The sequence below is a fragment of the Heteronotia binoei genome, chromosome 8 (assembly GCF_032191835.1).
Source record: "Heteronotia binoei isolate CCM8104 ecotype False Entrance Well chromosome 8, APGP_CSIRO_Hbin_v1, whole genome shotgun sequence".
NCBI classification, from domain to species: Eukaryota; Metazoa; Chordata; class Lepidosauria; order Squamata; family Gekkonidae; genus Heteronotia; species Heteronotia binoei.
The window spans coordinates 14,751,702-14,766,004 of NC_083230.1; the positions used below are offsets into that span (position 1 = coordinate 14,751,702).

At 42.6% G+C, this 14,303-nt stretch overlaps 1 protein-coding gene across 2 annotated transcripts in view; it reads left to right on the plus strand.

The window, feature by feature from the left end:
- TAFA5 (TAFA chemokine like family member 5) overlaps positions 1-14,303 on the plus strand; it is a 648,513-nt gene that overhangs the window by 235,497 nt on the left and 398,713 nt on the right. The window lies entirely within an intron of this gene.

A 14,303-nucleotide genomic window follows, 5' to 3' on the forward strand; every position in this document is an offset into this window, starting at 1 on the left:
GGCGGCTTCCAGTGATAGATCCAACAAAATTACAGTATTTAAACATATAAAGGGATCAGCATTTAAAACAGATAAAAACAGATAAAACCATGGTTATCAATAAATATTAATATTATAGATATAGATATATCATAGATTCTAATAGTGAAGTTGGCCAAGTCTCAGGATACTTAAATCCAGTGATTGTAGCTGCATATGCATACGGCAGATCTTTCTACAAACCTGGAAAAAAATACCCTGGGTTAGCAGAGAAGGCAGAAATCTAAACTAAAGGAATGAATGAATAAATCAATATATATGTTGTGGGCTTTTAAAAAAAAACCCCAAATGATAAAAGGAATACTAGTAGCTTTAAGAAATGGAAGCCTTCAGTGGCTGTTGCCAGGCAACCACAGCATTCTAGGGTTGGTTTCTGTCAATAAATGCAGGGCCTTTTTCAAAACTGTTTTGACTTTTGAGGGATGACTCATCAGGGCCTTGCTTGGCAACAAGTGACGGACTGGAATGACACACCTAGGCCTGGCTGCTTTCTGTCCTATGAAATACAGTGTGGTATAGCAGTTAGGACCTCTTAATAGGGTCTAGGAGCCACAGGTTCTATTCACCAGTCTGCCATGGAAGCCTGCTAGCTGACTTTGGGCCACTCGCACGCTTTCAGCCTAACTTGTGTTGTTATAAGGATAAAAAAGGTGGAAAGGAGAATAATGTATGTTGGTTTGGTCCCCACTGTAGAGAAAAGCAGGGTATAAATGAAGTATATAATAAGTATTTCTGAGGATGGGAGGCAGATAGAAGGAGGATAGTGAATGACTGAAAAGGAGAGAATGGGGTGGGGAAAGGGGAGAGGATATAAGGGTTACCAGGGAGAGAGAGAGGGAGCGGGAAACTCATATGGGGGGGGGGGAATACAAGGGAAAGTGATATGACTTCTAAGTTCTTGAGGGTTCCCTACCATTCAAATAGGCCTGGCCCAGCAGCCAGCACCACACAACTTGGGCCATAGTTTTTCAAGGTAGAGGCTGCTGAGGGAGGAAGCTGAAGACAAAGGGGCAGATATTGGTAGGTTGACTATTACATGGTAAGAAGAGAAGGAAGCAGGAAAAGGGGAGAGGCTGTGGGGATTGCATGGAAAGGTGGAGGTGGAAAAGATATGCCATTTCCACTCTTTCTATTTGACATCACAACTCCGTTAGTAGAAAGCAGAAGCAATATACGTACACATTGTGTAATCACTGTGCGATCAGTTTAGTGAGAGAACTGGAAGCAGGAGATATGTGCTGACTGCAAAAGTTAGTATGGAATGAAGATATTTCAGCAGCGGGTGGGGGATTCATAGTGAGGCTCTTTAGTATATTTTGAGATGCTCAGCACTTGTCCCTGTTAATTGTGTAAAGTTTTCTTTGTTCCGTCAAAGGACATTGTATATCCATCAAGCTTCAATGTGATGTTATAGATATGAAAAATTGTGTGTTCTCCTTGCTTGCTTGTTTTGGTTAGGCTGATGCACCTGGGTGCTGATTACGGGCCTTTCCTCCTGGGGAACCACTGTTGCCAATCTCCAGGTGAGTAGTAAAAGAAAGTCTAAGCTTCCGTGATTACCAGTCTCAAACATAAACAAATTCCAAGAAATTATCAAGATTAATATAATATATACTGAAAATTGGCAAAAATCAATGCACTCATTTAAATAACACAACAGCTTAGAAAGCCATCAGAAATAAAGTCCAACTCATAAGCACAAACCTGAATCTTTAAGATTTTTTGTTATGCTAAAATTTCCTGCCCACCTCCAAGGGAAAGTTGATAGCACCACCTGGCTTCTACAGCAGGAAATGCGACTGATTTTTAAATTTAGAACCTTGATACCTGAAGGATTGAATAATGAGTGAGAATGGCATGTTTTCTCTAAAGTAACTTCTGTATTAATGCTGTGTGGTTTTATGTAATCAGATTTGTAATTGAATGCATTTTGAGTGTATGGATATAGACTGTGGCCATTGTGATATTTCTTTAAGGAACGCTTAATGAATTACACCTGGGGATATATAAGTGGGTTTTTGTCCTTATGGGCTTGCATTTACTTGCTACAAAGCGAACTGAGAAAGAATTTCTGGCATTCTTACCTGTTTTCTGTAATTGATTTATGAAGATATTTTTCTTTATTTGCTTATATAATTCCCAGGTTCTTAAATTGTATTGTGTTATTGATGTCCATTTTTAAATTATGCAGCTTGGAGAAGCAACTGCGAAACAAGGGCATTAGTACAGCCTTGTTGCAATTACTGGGCTGCTGGCTGCTGTACAAAACAAAATTGGATTGTTTGGATATCATCACCTTCTTACCATCGGATTTCCTAATGAGAAGACAGCATTGGATTGCTTATGAGTTGGACTTTATTTCTGATGGCTTTCTAAGCTGTTCTGTGTTATTTAAATGAGTGCATTGATTTTTTGCCAATTTTCAGTATATATTATATTAATCTTGATAGTTTCTTGGAATTTGTTTGTTTGAGGCTGGTAATCACGGAAACTTAGGCTTTCTTTTGCTACTAACTACCATGGTTCTCATTTGTGGTTAACTTAATCTCCAGGTGAGGGCTGTGGAAGCTGACTGGGTGATTTCAGATCAGTCACAGACTTCCAGCCTAACCTGCCTCACAGGTTAGATCAAAGGGGGGAGAGGAGAATGATGTAAGCTGCTCCGGTCCCCCCCCCACACACTATGAAGAAAGACTGTCCTTTTCCTATGTAGAGGCTGCAAGGAGAGGGAAGTCAATGGTAACCTGAAGTCAGAAGGGTAGATAAAGAGAAGGAAATAGGGTTGTCAACACCAGGTTAGGAAATTCCTGGAGCTTTAAGGGATGGAGCCTGGAGAGAATGGGGTTTGAGGAGGGATAGGACCTCAGACAGGTACAATGCTATTCCTACTGGGGAACCAGTGGAGATCACTCAGATCCACAAGTGCTCTCCAGATGGCAGAGATCAGCTCCCCTTGAGGTGGGGGGGGGGGAGAGTCAATGCCTTCACTTGGGTGGGTGGGAAGACAGCAAGGGTGGCAGGCACTTGTCCAGAGCCTGCTTCTAGAGCCTGTTGTATTTCACAATGTGCCTTACTCCGTGTTTAACAATAATTTGCAAAATCTCTCTCTCCCCCCTCCTTCCCTCCCTCCCTCTCTCTCTCTCTTTCACACACACATACACAGAAAGAGGGGGGGAGGGAGGGGGGACAGGATTTACAGGCATAGTGTATCCCATTCACCACCAAGTTTTTGCCTGCCTTTCCTCGCTTTGTCCTCTCTCTTCTTTGCCCTGCCCTCTCTCTCTCTCTCTCGGCTTGGCTTCGCGAACGAAGATTTAAGAAGGGTGCAATAGTCCACGTTTGCTGCAGGCTCGCTGGTGGCTGACAAGACCAATGTGGGACAGGCAGGTCCGGCCACAGCGGCTGCAGGGAAAAGTCTGATTTAGGGTTGGTCCTGTAGCAGTGCGATTCTTCCTCAATCTCCTTTTGTCCTCAAGACCAGCTATGCGTGTGTTCTCAAAGGAAGAGACAGCCTGGTGGATGGTGTGCCTCCATGCTTTGCGATCTGAGGCTAGGTCAGACCACTGGTGATGGTTGATGTGACAGGTGCTAAGGGATTTCTTCAAGGAGTCCTTGTACCTCTTCTTTGGTGCCCCTCTATTACGATGGCCGGTGGAGAGTTCGCCATACAGGGCAATCTTGGGAAGGCGGTGGTTTTCCATCCTAGAAATATGCCCTGCCCAGCGCAGCTGCGTCTTCAACAGCAGTGCCTCGATGCTGGTAACCTCTGCCCGCTTGAGGACTTCAGTGTTGGTCACAAAGTCACTCCAGTGGATGTTGAGGATGGTGCGAAGGCAGCGCTGATGAAAGCGCTCAAGGAGTCGCAGGTGATGACGGTATAAAACCCACGATTCGGAGCCATAGATGAAGGTTGTCATCACAACCGCTTTGTAAACATTGATCTTTGTGCCTTTTTTCAGATGCTTGTTGCTCCACACTCTTTTGTGCAGTCGGCCAAATGCACGGTTTGCCTTTGCCAGCCTGTTGTCAATCTCCTTGTCGATCTTGGCATCTGAGGAGATGATGCACCCCAGGTAGCTGAACTGCTGGACTGTCTTCCTGCCCTGCCCTACTTCCAGCACTTTTCACACTTTTGTTGCTGGCATTGTTAGGCATACCTAAAGAATGATAATCATGATCTTACAAGATCTCTGTTGACATCCTCTGTTTCATAGATATTTTAACACCTCAATTTTTTTTTTACAGTTTTGAGATTTTTCTGCCATCCTGGTTGGAGTTCTTCTAAGTTTGCAAGAAAGAAATCTCCCTGTATATACATGGTTCTGTTGTGAGAGTTTTTTGATCTGCACTCTGGGGCTGTGGTTGAGATTTAGATTACTTAGAATTATACATAGCACATCCAGCTAATGATAGTTGTCCCCTGTCTTACCAGTGTGAATTTCATGCAATAGTGATAAGGGTGGCCTACAGTGTCATTACAATATGCACATCAGAAATATAGCATGGTGAATCAATGCAAAATCATTAGACATTTCAAAATTAAATCAGAAAAATAAAGTGTGCATTTTGAATAGTAATTGCGGCTAGAACTTTGTTGTAGAAAAAGCCCAGCCGGAACTCATTTGAGTTCTCATTTGAGAGCCAGTTTGGTGTAGTGGTTAAATGTGCAGACTCTTATCTGGGAGAACCGGGTTTGATTCCCCACTCATAAGAACATAAGAGAAGCCATGTTGGATCAGGCCAATGGCCCATCCAGTCCAACACTCTGTGTCACCCAGTGGCCAAAAAAATTATATATATACACACGCACACATATATACACACTGTGGCTAATAGCCACTGATGGACCTCTGCTCCATATTTTTATCTAACCCCCTCTTGAAGCTGGCTATGCTTGTAGCCGCCATCACCTCCTGTGGCAGTGAAGTCCACATGTTAATCACCCTTTGGGTGAAGAAGTACTTCCTTTTATCCGTTTTAACCCGACTGCTCTGCAATTTCATCGAATGCCCACGAGTGAGAAAGGGAGAAAGGGAGAAAAGGACTTCTTTCTCTACTTCCTCCATCCCATGCATAAATCTTGTAAACTTCTATCATGTCACCCCGCAGTCAACATTTCTCCAAGCTAAAGAGCCCCAAGCGTTTTTAACCTTTCTTCATAGGAAAAGTGTTCCAATCCTTTAATCATTCTAGTTGCCCTTTTCTGCACTTTTTCCAGTGCTATAATATCCTTTTTGTGGTGCGGTGACCAGAACTGCACACAGTATTCCAAATGAGACCGCACCATTGATTTATACAGGGGCATTATGATACTGGCTGATTTGTTTTCAATTCCCTTCCTAATAATTCCCAGCATGGCATTGGCCTTTTTATTGCAATTGCACACTGTCTTGACATTTTTGGTGAGTTATCTACCACGACCCCAATATCTCTCTCTTGATCAGTCTCTGCCAGTTCACATCCCATCAATTTGTATCTGTAGCTGGGGTTCTTGGCCCCAATGTGCATTACTTTGCACTTGGCCACACTGAACCACATCTGCCACGTTGACGCCCACTCACCCAGCCTCAACAGATCCCTTTGGAGTGCCTCACAACCCTCTCTGGTTCTCACCACCCTGAACAATTTAGTGTCATCTGCAAACTTGGCCACTTCAGTGCTCACTCCCAACTCCAAATCATTTATGAACAAGTTAAAGAGTATGGAACCCAGTACTGAGCCCTGCGGCACCCCACTGCTTACCGTCCTCCACTGCGAAGACTGCCCATTTATACTCACTCTCTGCTTCCTATTAATTAGCCAGTTTTTGATCCACAAGAGGACCTGTCCTTTTACTCCATGTCTCTCGAGCTTACTAAGGAGCCTTTGATGAGGAACTTTATCAAAAGCTTTCTGGAAGTCAAGGTAAACAGCATCTATTGGGTCTCCTTTGTCCACAAGTTTGTTCACTCCCTCAAAGAACTGTAACAGGTTAGTGAGGCAAGATCTTCCCTTACAGAACCCATGCTGAGTCTTCCTCAATAAACTTTGTTCATCAATGTGCCTACTCATTCTGTCCTTGATAATGCTTTCTACCAACTTTCCCGTTGTTGAAGTCAGACTGACTGGCCTAATTTCCCGGATCTCCTCTGGAACCCTTTTTAAAGATGGGGGTGACATTTGTTACCTTCCAATCCTCAGGAACGGAGTCAGATTTCAATGAAAATTACATATTTTTGTCAGGAGATCCACAAGTTCAGCTTTGAGTTCTTTCAGAACTCTTGGATGTATGCCATCTGGACCTGGTGACATTAGTTTTTAATTCATCTATCAGTTGTAGGACCTCCTCTCTTGTCATCTTAATCTGACTCAGGTCTTTCAACACCCCTTCCAAAATTAGTGGTTCTGGAGCAGGCAAACACTTCTCATCTTCCACAGTGAAGATGGAGGAAAAAATGCATTCAGCTTCTCAGCCATTTCCCTATCCTCCTTCAGTAATCCTTTTACCCCTTGGTCATCCAAGGGCCCCACTGCCTCCCTGGCTGGTTTCCTGCTTCTAATATATTTGAAGAAATTTTTATTGTTGGTCTTTATGTTCTTTGCAATATGCTCCTCATAGTCCCTTTTTGCCTGCCTGATCTCAGTCTTGCATTTGATTTGCCACAGCCTGTGTTCTCTTTTATTAATCTCACTTGGACTAGCTTTCCACCGCTTGAAGGAATCCTTCGTACCTTTTACAGCTTCCATTACTTTGTTTGTTAACCATGCAGGCCTTTTCTTATACCTGTTTGTGCCTTTCCTAACTTGTGGTATATATTTTATCTGAGCTTCTAGGATTGTAGTTTTAAATAGCCTCCAAGCTTCCTCAAGGGTTTTGACTGTATTTACCTTTCCTTTCAGTTTCCTCTTCACATGCCTCCTCATCTCAGAGAATTTACCCCTTTTAAAGTTAAACGTGGTTGTGCTGGTCTTTTGGGGCAACTCCCTATTTATACAGATGGTGAAATCAATAACGTTATGGTCATTGCTCCCAAGCGGTGCGATCACTTTTACATCTCTCACCAAGTCTTGGGCATTACTTAGGACCTAATCCAGGATCGCCTTACCCCTGGTAGGTTCTGAGACCATCTGCTTCATAGCACAGTCATTGAGAGCATCAAGAAACTCAATCACTTTCTCTCGACCAGAACACATATTGACCCAATCAATCTGTGGGTAGTTAAAATCACCTATTACGACATAGTTTTTACGTTTAGCCGCTATCTTTAAGCCTTCCATCATATAATCGTCCTCTATCTTTTGATTTGGTGGGCGATAACAAACTCCCATAGTTAAATTTCCTTTTGGGCCCTCTATTTCAACCCAAAGCATTTCTAGAAGGGAATCTAATTCTCTAACCTCAGTCTTACTGGACCGTATACCCTCTCTGACATACAGAGCCACCCCACCTCCAACCCTTCCCTCCCTATCCTTCCAATATAACTTATATCCAGGAATCACCGTGTCCCACTGATTCTCCTCATTCCACCAAGTTTCTGAAATTCCCACAATGTCTGTGTTTTCCCCCAACACTAAACATTCCAACTCACCAATTTTACTTTGGACACTTCTAGCATTTGAATACAAACATATATAATTTTCCAGGCAAGCTAGACCCGCAGCCTTCCTCCTGCTGCCTCAAGACTTTGGCAGACAGTCCATACTGTTTGTCACCATCTCAATGGACAACTCTGATCCATTACCCGGTAGAAAAGTAACAGCTAACCCTTCATCTGTTTGAGATGACTGCTCGAAACCAGAGACATTTCATCTCCTGTCGGCTTTCCCCCAAGATTTAGTTTAAAAACTGCTCTGCCACCTTTTTGATTTTAAGCGCCAGCAGCCTGATTCCATCTGGGGACAAGTGGAGACCGTCTCTTTGGTACAGCTCCCGCTTGTACCAGGAAGCATCCCAGTGCCTAGCAAACTTAAACCCTTCCTCCTTACACCATCGTCTCATCCACACATTGAGACTCCTTCACTTGCACCTGGTAGCATGGCCTTGGGTCAGCCATAGCCCTGGCAGAGCTTGTCCTTGAAAGGGCGGCTGCTGTGAGAGCCCTCTCCAGCCCCACCCACCTCACAGGGTGTCTGTTGTGGGGGAGGAAGGGAAAGAAGATTGTGAGCCGCTCTGAGACTCTTCGGAGTGGAGGGCGGGATATAAATCCAATATCTTCGTTTACCTCACAGGGTGTCTGTTGTGGGGGGGGGGGGGAGGTAAAGGAGATTGTGAGCCACTCTGATATTCTTTGGAGTGGAGGGCAGGATATAAATCCAATATCTTCGTCTACCTCACAGGGTGTCTGTAGTGGGGGAGGAAGGTAAAGAAGATTGGGAGCCACTCTGAGACTCTTCGGAGTGGAGGGCGGGATATAAATCCAATATAATTTATTATTATTATTATTATTAGGCCATACCCCCTGTTGTCACTATTGTTTCACATGACATTTTTTTTGTAGAAAAAGCCCAGCAGGAACTCATTTGCACCCCCTAACACCAAGCCAGCCGGAACGGCATTCCTTTGTGTTCCTGCTTAAAAAAAAGCCTTGATTGTTGGCTACATTGTATGTCTCACAACACCAGAGATCAGTGTGTTCCTGTGGAATAATCACATGTCTCCAATGTAATGGGAAGGAAGTGCCTTTGCAGACCCAGGAAAAATGCTTTAACCATTGAGATTATTGGTTGCGACATATTGTTATTACATTATTACATCGGCTTTTTCTACAACTAAGTCCTTGCCGCAATCAGTATTCAAAACGCACACTTTATTTTTGTGAGTTAATTTTGAAATGTCTAAAACGCTGATACCTATTAATACTGTTAATCCCCAGAGCCGCAGCCTGGAGTTGGCAAGCCTATGTGATTATTTTCCATCAGTATTGTCATTTTGGCGAGATGGAGTTCTCTTTTCTAAGCTGCTTTTGGAATTCTATGGTTAGGAGTCCTGCATTATTTTTTTTTTACTGTATTCAGTATTTATAAAGGGCAATTCTTGATTTTTAGTTTTATTGCTGCTGCTAATCCAATCAGATAGGAGGGGGAGATGGGAGACACAGACTCTTGCTTTAAACTCTCCTCAGCTGCGATGACTGTGGAAGGAGGCAGCTCTGCCACAGGCTTATGAGTGGAGGGAAAGAGATGATAGTAAAGCTTGGAGCTGACTTTTACATTTTTTTCCATTTATTGTGGCTTGCTCATTTTCCTTGGGCTCCGTCAGGGCAGGATCACGGTCATTTGTATGTATGCAAGGAGGAGTAAATGTTTTGAATTCTGCTTTGCTGGAAGCTGCAACCAGAGGATTTGGATGAACATGTACTTGTATCAAAAAGGTTATTTTGCTGGTTTTGCTCTTGAGCAGCTACAGCTAGCACTTGTAGCTATCACCACCGAATAGAGGCCTGTATAGGTCCCTGGCAGTGTCAGCATCAGATGCTCAGAGTCAGGTAATTGGGAACCCCCTGGTTTTTCTGTTCAAGGTTTAGTAAACACCAGTGACTCTCCTTCTTTCTTTTCTCCACTTGCCTGAGATTTCGGGTGGACCACATGTTGGTCCACCCATGAGCCCTATTTGAAGCTTCAATTGATTTTGTTGTCACCATCTGTCTCCATCTGCTCGACCAGAGACTAGGTTGTGAAATGGTCGCCATTTGAACTTTTCCATTGTTATTATTTGGTTCTATGTTTTAGTTAGCTGTTTTAGAACCTATGTGATTGTTTCTATTATTGATGTGACCGACCCTGAGCCCGTTTTGGGGAGGGTGGGATAGAAACGTGGCAGGAGATGGGGTGGCAGCCGCAGTGGCATCTGCCATGGCTGCCTCACCGTTATCATCCTCATGGGGAAGAAGGTGAGCCACAACTGCCCCTCTTTCCTCTTCCAGCAGTGGGGAGCAAGCCAGGACTCCTCTTCTCCTCCCCTTCCCTCCCCTCCTTATTGCCCTTCTCCTCTCCTCAAGTATTTGCGCTGGGCAATTGAAATAAAAAGCAGGAACTCCATCTCATTCTCCTCTCTTCTCCTCCCAGCCACAACTATTTTTCTGCCTTCTCTCCCTGGATACCACTGCTGCCTTTCTACCTGTCTATCTTCATTTTTGGTGGGCAGCAGAACCCGCAGTCCAACTCCAAATCAGGTAGTAGCACGTATCTTGGTGGCTGCTACCAGGCCTGAACCAGTGAGTCCTGCCTCAAAGGCCAAAACAGCCCGGAAACGGGCCCTTACCCCGTCCCCTAACTTTTATGGACAAAAACTGATCCTAGAATGTTGTGGTTGCCTAGCAACTGCCACAGAGGACTGCTGTTGTTTAAAGATCACAGTTGTTCAATTTGGGTTTTTTGAAATATCCCAATAACATATATATATTTTTAAGGTTTCAGATTTTTCTGCTAACCTGGGCATTTTTTCAAGTTTATAGAAATATTTGTCTCATCAATTCACCAGATTTAACTATCTTCATATTAGACTATCCCTGCAAGGACTTGTGGGATTCATCTCCCCTCTCCCTCCCCCACTGTCTTCTCTTTCTATTTCCTGAAAGCCCCCATAGCCTCTCTCCTTTTTCTGCTTCTTTGCCTCCTTCACATCCAATAAAAAGACTACATTTACCTGCCCCTTTGTCTTCAGCTTTCCCACTCCCCTCCAGTAATCTCTACCTAGGAAAAGGCCCAGTTGTGTGGTGATGGTCATTGGGTCAAACCCACTTACATGGTAAGGAATCTTCAAGGACTTATGAGGGAGCAGTTTCCTTTATATTCCTCTTCTTATAGTATTTCCTTGTTCTCTCTTCCTGGCAACCCCCATATCCTCTCCCTATCCCCTGCTTTGTTGTCTCCTTATCAGCCATTCACCACCTTTTATCTGCCTTCCATCTTCAGCTATAGTCATTATGCATTTATTTCATTTCTACTCCACCTTTCTTCACAGTGGGAACCAAAGAAGCTCACATTATTCTCTCCTCCTCCTTTTCCCCTCCTTGCAACAACCCTGTGAGGTAGTGTAATATAGTGGGTTCAAAGCATCGAGGAGATGAGGTAGCAGTGATAACAGCTCTTTATTAGAAACAGCGTGGTAGATGCTGCACTAACAAGACTGAATAACCGGCCACGGGGCCGTAACTATATACAACTCTGGGTTCCCACACTAGCAGGTTATTGGTCCGTTCAAACTGTCCAGGCACTATGATTGGCACAGGGCAGCAGGTATCAGGATCCTGCTGCCCATTGTTCCTAGTTCTCCAAGCTCCGTTCGTCGGGTTCCACTAGGCTAAATAGGAATACCCAGATACTAGACATAATTCTACATACATAACATGTAGGCTAGGCTGAAAGTAGGTGACTGGCCCCAAATCATTCAGTGAGTTTGTGCAGCAAGATGGGGACTTGAACCTGAGTCTCCCATACTGTCTTCTGAAGCTCTAACTGCTACACCACAGTGTTTTTTTAAAAAAAAAATATTATATTTTTATTGTTTTACATAATACATAGCATCATCCATAAAAAAATTGTAACCAACAACAACAACAACAAAGAAAATTCCATTAATTTTACAAAAGCAAGAAGGTTACTTTATACAACTTTTTCTATAACCATATGAAGGTAGAAATTGAGCATACTCTATTTTTTTTTAAATGAAAGTCTTCACAAGTGTGTGTTTACTTATACAACAAACAAATATTTTATACAATTTTTTATACCTTAGATAACCAGTCATATAGTTTCCTCCATTTCAACAAAGCCTCTTGCTTAGATTTACCATTTATCAACCTTGCTAGTATATTTAGTTCTGCAATCTCAAGAGTTCTAACAATCAATTCATCTATTGTAGGTACTCTAGTTTGTTTCCAATAAAGTGCATAAAGAATTTGTTTAGTTTCTGTAGTGTCAATTCTTTTATCTACAGAAGTCAGCTTAGCATCTATTAAATTTATCGTATGTGTTAAGTTTGCTATTTCTTTTGTTGTATCTGTTAACTGTTTCTGTGTATTATCTATTTTATTTTCAATCATTCCTATTTGACCAGTCAAATTAGATTGCACTTGGTTAAGTGCTGTTAAGAAAGACGCTTCCAGTGTTGTTTGGAGTTCTTTTAGGGTGTCATGAGATAAAGTCGCACCTATGGATTTTGGTGCTCCATTTGATGGTACAGTTTTAGTTTGTTTTAACATTTTTCCCTTCAATTTCTTGATTGGTTTAACTCAAATCCAAGTTTACTCCCTCTATCAATTTTCCTTATACCTATCTATACCCAATAACCAAGATATATCTAGTTTCTTTTAAGTATCAATTATCATCAAATTGTATTCAAGTATAAATTCTCTCAACCTTCAAAACATAGCCTTCACATTTTCACTCACACCTTAACTCACTCTTTCACACCTTAACTCACACTACTATTTGTACTCTATATTTCTTATATTTCCAAGGCAGTAGATTTTTTTTTTTTGACCACGTCAGTCTGGCTCTTCACTCAAACAGTCCAGCAGATTGGTAATCCAACATTGTAATCCAAAGAAAAAGTCAAGGCGGTTTATATGAGGTTTCAAAAAAACAACAACACCACAAAACAAAACAAAAAAACAACCCCCCCCCCTCCATTATCTTGAAGATATTAGTCCAAGATCCAAGATCTAGTTCAGGTATTTAGTAGTTCTTTTGCCTCTTCCAACCACACCAACCGTTGAGTAGTCCACTGTTATATTCCAAAGAGCAAGTCCAAACAGAATATACAAAGTTCAGAAAGAAAAAGAAAAGAAAAAGAAAACACCACAGTCAAAAATTGAGGAATTATAGTATTTTGCCTCTTCTTACACTCCAGCAACTAAAATAGTCCACTGTTGTACTTTAGAGGCAAGATCCAAACAAATTATAGGGGAAAAAATCCAAATAAAGCCACTTCCATTTAGGAAGTGGAGTTCTTTTGCCTCTTCCGAGGTTCTAGAAGTTAAGTAGTCAACTATTGCTCTCTAGAGAGAGGGTCCAAACAAAATATACAAAAGTCCAAAAAAAACAAAACAAAACGTCACAATCACAAGAAAGTGGAGTAATACTTTTGCTGGCTCTATCAGTCTAACAATTGAGTAATGCACTAATGCCCTCTTAGGGAAAGGGCCAAACAAATTATGCCACAGTCCATAAATAAAAGATCTCAGCCAAGGATAAAGAAAGTGGGCTAAACAGAAAATATATGTCAAAAATAAGCCACAGTTTTGAGGAGGATTAGCCCACAAACCACTTCAGAGGTTCAGGAATTCTCTTGTCATTTCCAAGACTACAACAGTTCAGTAAACCAATGTTGCAGCCAAAAGGGAAATTCTTTACCAACTTTATGGTGGAAAGTTATATAGAAAAGAACCCCCCCCCAAAAAAAAACCCCAAAAACACAGTCATGAGGTTTCCACAAAGGCACAGTAAAGATAATAAGCAAAAAACTAGGTGGGACCACATAGAATCCAAAATAAGCCACAATTTTGAAAGCGTTGGTCCGGAAAAGTTATCGGTTTTAAGTTGCACCACACCCGTCCTTTCCTCTACCGGCATTAAATGAGTAGATCAGACGTTCTTCCCACTATAACTGGAGAAACGGGGATGGCCAAAAACTTTATCTCCATAGAATGAGGTAAATATAGAGTCTTTGGAGGTTGAAAGTTTGAGAGTTTTCAGATCTTACCGTCTTTTCACTTTTACAAAGCTCCTTCTCTCCTCCGCATCCCGGCAGCAGCAACTAAGATGCCATTGTGCCTCCTGTGGTGATCGGGGCTTCAGGGTTTGGGAGTTCGAGGAGGCTTTGCCCACCCCCTTCTGTTATCTCTCTGCATCCCCTGATAGCAGCGCTCTTGCACCCGAGCTCTGCAGGGTCTTCGGCACTCAAAGACCCCCCAAAATCGCCCAGTTCGGTTCACTCTCACCGCCAAAGTTATGAGACCCCCACAGTGGTTTTTACAGGGTGGCTGCTGTTGAACACTAGCAATTAGCTTGACCGAGTTGAATCATACAAATCAGGTGTTATCAAGCCCTGGAGATCTCGCCAAAATTACAACTGAACTGCAGAGGACAGAGAACTGTCCCCCTAAAGAAAATTGATGCTTTGAGGGGTGGGCTGTATTACAATATATCCATCTGAATATACCCTACTCCAATTTGGTGTAGTGTTTAAGAGCAGCAGACTCTAATTTGAAGAACCAGGTTTGCTTCCCCAGTTCTCCACATGGAGCTGCTGGATGACCCTGGGTCAGTTACAGTTCTCTCAG